At 37.3% G+C, this 6,680-nt stretch overlaps 1 long non-coding RNA gene across 1 annotated transcript; it reads left to right on the top strand.

Annotated features, from left to right (window-relative positions):
* Positions 1-3,617: 3,617 nt before the first annotated feature.
* On the top strand, positions 3,618-6,300 carry LOC110737372. Its single transcript, XR_002514376.1, has 2 exons — positions 3,618-4,456; positions 4,588-6,300. It is a non-coding gene; the product is annotated as an uncharacterized LOC110737372 (long non-coding RNA).
* Positions 6,301-6,680: the final 380 nt, after the last annotated feature.

Here is a 6,680-nt window from a genome sequence, read left to right as displayed (position 1 = left end):
TATCATGCGACAATCTTTCACCCTTTCTGTAATCAAATAACAATCTAAAGCCAATACCCATTAATTAAACAATTAAAGTCCATATTACCTTACGCTAGTCATGCTAATTATTTTTACACTCTTCCGGCAATTTAGCCATGTTTTCGTGAGGTAATCACACAGTGGATCCTTTGTAGTTGTTTGATTATAATTTGATTGTATTAGTTATTGGAGTTGTTACGGTATAATTTGTCTATTGATCGATTGTACTCTATTTTATTATGTGTAAATTTTATATTTGCTATTCTTACGATCAAGATTATACGTATATGATTAGTGTGTGGTATTATATGATTAAATTATCGCATTGATTTATTGTGTTAGTTTCCTAGGGTTTTAATGTTGTTGCTTTTAATATTGAGGTTTTAGGGTTACTAATATTTTTTTTGGGTGGAGAATTAATTAATTTTGGGAGCTAGTATTATTGCCCCAAGAGTTGAGATATTTATGAATCGAATTGCTACGTTATTTGGGATCATGTACCATTATTGAAATATTATCAGTTAGTTTGTGAATGATTATTCGACCGAAGTACGAGATCAAAAGGTTGAGCATATTATTTTATTCATAGTTTGAGGCTCGACGCTATAAACCTTAGTCCTTGGCATATTGGTAAGAAAATAATAATAATCATGAGTTAAGAATGAGATACAATCTTATTTTATAATTTTCTATGGTCCCATACATTGGGATTTAACTCATATGTTAGTCATGGTTAGAGGTGTTTTCTGGTTATTGAGAGTATTCAAGTTTTTATACTTTTTAGTTTGTTATTTGAATTACCCATGTCCAAGGCTAGGTATAGAGCAAAGAGTGTGACACACTTAAGGGATAGATGAGTCAATTGATTAAAGGTTCGTATTATTATTTGAGGTTGAGTTGATAAAGGTTATTTCCATATTACAATGTGTAATGTAGTTTTGAACTACATTGTTTAGTGAGCTAATTATATTAATTGTTCTATTGTTCTTTGTATTTTGATCAGTAGTGATTACTCGGCTTTTTGCTGACATGTGTGTGTTCATTCATAGCACTACAACTGAACTAAATTGAAATTAAGCTGACAAAACAGACCCTAACTTTCATTCACATCACTACAAATAAAGTCTAATCATTGCAATTTTAGCCTATCTATAGTTTTTTATTTTTTCATTTAGAAAAACAATGATTATCCATTATTTGTGTGTCTATGTTATATTTTTATCGTTTAACCACAACTCTCTAAATTCTCATCCTTGCAATTCTAGCTTAGCCTATGTAACCAATAATTACCCATTTTAATTAACTAAAGTGTATTAGTGCTATCAAACGAAATATACGTTATGTATGTACGTTCAAAATAAAAGTAGAAGTGGAAATTATAAGAATAAAAAAGTTTACTATGAGAATTCCGAATGTTGGAAATTTTTTGGAGGTCATTTATAAAAAAGAAATTTAAAAAAAAGTTGGTGCTTAGATTTTGAGTATTTAAGGTTTCCAAGCTTGTGATTGAACACAAATTCTTTATTAAGATGGAATTACATTAAGTTATTGTAACACTTGTTAAAAGAGTGCTTCTGTCACTAAAAAGTAAGTTTCTTATCTAGCTCAGCTAGGTTTCATTCCAAGGCTGCCTTCATCGAGCAATTTGTTATCCTTAAAAGATCTACTAAGATTTTCTGGTGCTAATTGAGTGTAGGATATTTAGCTCCTAGTAGGTGGAAAGATTTCCTCTATTGGATTGCTTCTGTTAGTGGATAAATATCCATTTTTCTGTATCCAAGGAGCTGCTTTTCCTCATTCTTGCAAACAACTCCTCGACTTCTAGGATAGGCTTAAGCCTTTCTCCCTTTTCTTGTTTCTATCAATACAGCTGTTTGGTTTGGTGTTTTGGCAACTACATGCAAGCAATGCCATTGGTGCATTTATTGTACTGAATGTTCACTGGTGCAGATTAATATAGCTAGAGGCAGCTATTTAGGTCTGTTTATTTATTTCTCTAGATCTTGCTCCCCATGCTTGAAAGTAGGGGTGTACATAAACAGGACCGGACCTAAAAACCGACCTGACCCGGACCTGTTTGGACCGGACCTGACCCGGACCTGTAGATTTAGGTCCGGTCCCGGTCCTTGAAAATCAAGGTTCCCGGTCCCGGTCCGGATTAGGTCCAAACCCGGGGTTTTCAGGTTTGGACCTGAAATCCGGTAAAAATGTCTTTTTTATTAAAAACAAAAAAATCCAAATTTCAAAACAAGTCTGTTCATTTTTGTAACCCACTTACCCACTAACCCTAACTCACTCCTCACTCACGCACTCTCTCTCTCAGCCGACACCGACACCACACCAACACTCACTCCCTCACGCAGCAGATCTGCACAGACACCAGTCGCCACCGCCCACCAGACCAGCAGCACGGAAACCTCTATACGCTGCATCAGCCAGACTACCATCTTCGTCCACCTGCACGAACTCCTTCACGGTGGGATTTGTAAGTTCTTTTTTTTTTTTTTAATTAAATCGAATTATATTTGAATTGGATATTTTTTAATTTGAAATGTTGAATTAAATGTGTGGCATTCATATGTTTATTCATGTTTCAATTGCTAATAATGATTGTTTGATGTTTGCATGTTGAAATTCTGTTTTTTAGTTCATTTTTTTCGAATTCATGTTTTTTTTTGAGTTTTTTATTTATTTAAAGTAACTGTTTTTGAATTTTTTTAGTTCAATTGTTTCGAATTCATGTTGAATTTTGGTTTCTTTCGATTTGTGAGTTTAAAATCTGTTTATATTGTGAATTTGCTGGGAGTAGATTGATAAATGAGGGATAGGCTACTCTACTTGTTGTATAACTTATGGAACAGTTTAAAATCTGTTTATATTTTCAGAATATATGCAATGTAGTATTCTGTGAATTTTTGTAAATTTGTTGGACAGTGTACTAATCAAATGGTGTATTGCACGGTTTGTACCACATGCTAGTGTATTGTATATTTTGTATGTATTCTGTTAAATTTGTGAATTCAATTTGAATTGTAATTGAATTCTATCATTTTATATGTTTAGGATCAACAAGAACCACGGATTATACTCATTAGTGTGAATCAGGCAATCAAAGGGAAAGCAACTCGCCAAAATTCAAGTTGTCTTTGGATAATTAATGTATTTATAGTATTTGAGACTTAGAGACTTCATGTAATTTAATGAATTATTTGTTATATTTGAGACTTAGAGATTTTATGTAGTTTTTGTTATTGATATTTTTAGGTTTTATGTAAACAGATCCATAAACAGGTCTATAAACAGGTCCAACGGGTTATTTATTTTCTTTAAAAAAAAAACACACACAAAACAGGTCTGTTCAGGTTTGGACCTGACCCGGACCTGATTGCTCAGGTCTGGACCTGACCCGGACCTGCTGAATTAGGTTCGGTCCCCGGTCCTCAAAATTGGCTGATTCAGGTCCCGGTCCTAACAGGTCCGGTCCAGGTCCGATCCGGTTTTGAACCGGTGTACAGCCCTACTTGAAAGTGTGCAACTTCCAAAACGTTTTCCTGGGCTATAAATGTGAGGAATATACCTCAGTTTAACTCAACTTCTAATTCTTTACTCTTGTTTTTCCTAAGTTCCTCTTCTGTGCTTATGAAACATTCTTCTTAATATCTTCTTCTTTACTTCAAATATTCTCTAAGTTATGAGCAAACAAACAAATTCCTTTGATGCTCATAATAATGAGCAACAAAATCTAGATCTGAATGGGGACCCTTATTCCTCCTCCACCAGATTTTGACTTAACAAATAGGAATATAAATTTCAATTCTTGTGTTATTGGGGTCTTTGTTGGGCCCCACCCTCCTTCAAGCACGTTTGTGCAACTCATTGTAAACTCAAGATGGATGAGGAGGGGAGAAATTAGAGTTCATCGATCTGGAATATATTTTTTATTTGAATGTAGGAACAGACAAACCAGGAGGGTCTAATCCGAATCAATACAACAATAATCGACGGAAGGATGATTAACTTCAGGGGGTACCAAACTGATTACGTGCCTCAGCAGCCGAACTTCACATTAACAAGGATGTGGGTAAGGGTGTATGGACTACCCCTAACCTACCTTACAAATGGGTGGGAAAGACAAATATCTCGGCATATTGGGTACATTAAAGAGATAGATCAGGAAGGGGAGAACTTACCTCTCCAAGCTGAACTTAGAGCAAGAGTGATCATTGATCAATCCATCCCCTTAATTCTAGGTTGTTTTATACCATTGGAAGGGGATAGGGTGATTTGGGTTTACTTTTGGTATGAAGGTCTTTTCAGATTTTGTAAAATCTGTGGGTGTGCAGGGCACGCAACATCAAGATGTGCTATTCATCCCACTATTGCGAGAAGACGCGTAAGGCGTAGGCTTGATGAAGTTGAAGCGGATGGAATACGGGTATTGTACGGTCCTACTGAATATCCTTTTCACTCTAACTTTATTCAAGGTTTGCCAAATAGATACAGGTTTCGAAACACTAATGCGGATTTGAGACATCACAATATCCCTAATGATGTTCCTTTTTACAGGAGGATCCGAAGGGACGAGTTAGCGTTCGAGGATGGGCAACCGTTTGATATGGAGCAGCCATTACAAGAAACTGATGAAACTGATTTCTTTTAATCAGGGGAAGAAGATCTTTCGGATGGGCAATCACTCAATGAATCTGAATTGGTGGAGGTTGAGAGAGCACAAACTCAACCAGATGTGGCTCTTTCACCAAGAAGAAGGCTGGGGTTGGGTAACGATCCATATGCCGAGTTCACTCAAGGAAGAGGAAGTCAACATACGAATGAAACTAACACTAATGTACAAAGAAGTTTGTTTTTTGAGTCAAGCCCGCAAGCAACGGGATCAGGCTTCAAGCCATGGAGGCTTAATTCTGACAGGGCCTTTACCTCACCAACACATCACTCAATACCACCTCCGTCAAGGCCAAACTTTGCTAGATCGACGTATGAGGTTGGAGAGTCCTCCTTGGCATAGCAAGAGCAACAACACCAGGCTGGGCTAGGTTCCTTTTTCCATACTCTGGGTATTTCGGAGTGGGCATCCAGGCTTGCCGTTTTCTATGGGCAGAGTTATGAGAGGGTGTGATTTGAAACTCACATTCCTGTGATGTCAAGAATGCCGAATGATGATATGGCTAATGCAATAAGTATGTCAACAGAGAGAAGAGATGATGCAAATTTATCAGATGAGGAGTTTGCGTGCATAATGGAGGCTAGCACAATTTTCACTTTGGGAATAAGATCCGCAAGAAATTAGGGGAATGATAGGTCGTTCCGAAATGCAAGACCTGCTACACCCCCTTTCTTGCGCTTGGATTCGGAAGAGTTGGCTGGAATGGTGAATTTGCCATTAACAGAGTTCAATCCTTCAAACACACCGGTAACACCGGTCTCGCATCTTAGTTCGTTTAATTTACAGAGTTTTTTAATTATGATGACAGTGCCAATACAAGGAAGAGGATCAAGGAAGCAACTCGCCACTTACAGCACTCATGTGATGGCGATTCCGTTAGAGAAAGTGAGTCAGATTATACTCTGGTGGAACGAAAAAGCCAAAAAGGGCTAAAAGATATCACAGGTGGTCAGAGAAAGGGGGGTTTTAATATCTGGTTAAAGGATGAAAAGGGGTCGAAGAGATTTGCTTCCAAAGCAATTTGAGACCCGGATATGGCAAAGGAAATTGGTGTGGACAACGATGATGATATTGTAAGAAGGGGTAAGAACAAGCGCTGTCAAGATGATTCTTTCTCCAATTCTGATTCCTACAAGCGTTAAAAAAGTGAAGAAGTGACATCGGTGTATCGGCAGATCAGAGATGATATGGGCGTGGACTTGCAAGTGACTATTCTTGAGTCGATGAAGAGGATCTCAATGGGTGAGGGCACTGAACCAGATCAGGCCCCAAATCAAATATGACAATGGTTTCTTGGAATTGTAGGGGCTTGAACGATCCACACTCCCTTGCAATTCCGTATCTAGTGTGGCTCTATAAGTCAAAACTACCTATGTATATGTTTATTTCTGAAACAAAAATGGCTTATGTTAGTGCATCTACTAAGTTAAATAGTTTAGGAGCTTCTCTTCTGGGTGGGATGCGGAAGGAAGTAGCGGGGGTCTTTTAGTACTAGCTTGGACTAATGATGTAGTGGAATGCTTGTACTCGCCTAAAAACTTTGTATTTTGTAAAATCTTGGAAGCTAATGGAAATGTTAAGTATGTAATGTTCTTTTATGGTGAGCCTCAAGTTGAAAATAGGGAAATTGTTTGGGAGCAACTCCATTGGTTTTTGGAAGAATATAAGAAAGTTTTGGTTATAGGGGATTTTAACCAAGTTGAAAGTGGAAGTGATAAGGTAGGAGGTAGTACTATGAATAGAGGGATAAATGCTTTTCTAGATTGGAGGTTTAGTAGTAATGTGACCGAAGTTCCGTTCTCGGGTCCAGGATTCACGTGGAGTAACAAAAGAGAACAAGATGGTTTGATTTTGAAAAGGCTTGATCAAGCCTATATTACGGAGGAATGGTTCCAGCATTCTCCGGAGGGAAGAATTTTTCATGAGCCTATAATATGTTCGGATCATGAAACTATCACATACATTCTGCATCCTAGTG

The sequence above is a fragment of the Chenopodium quinoa genome, unplaced genomic scaffold (genome assembly GCF_001683475.1).
Source record: "Chenopodium quinoa cultivar QQ74 unplaced genomic scaffold, ASM168347v1, whole genome shotgun sequence".
Taxonomy (NCBI): Eukaryota; Viridiplantae; Streptophyta; class Magnoliopsida; order Caryophyllales; family Amaranthaceae; genus Chenopodium; species Chenopodium quinoa.
The sequence above is the reverse complement of the archived record's forward strand: the minus strand, read 5'-3'. Positions and strand labels throughout refer to the sequence as shown.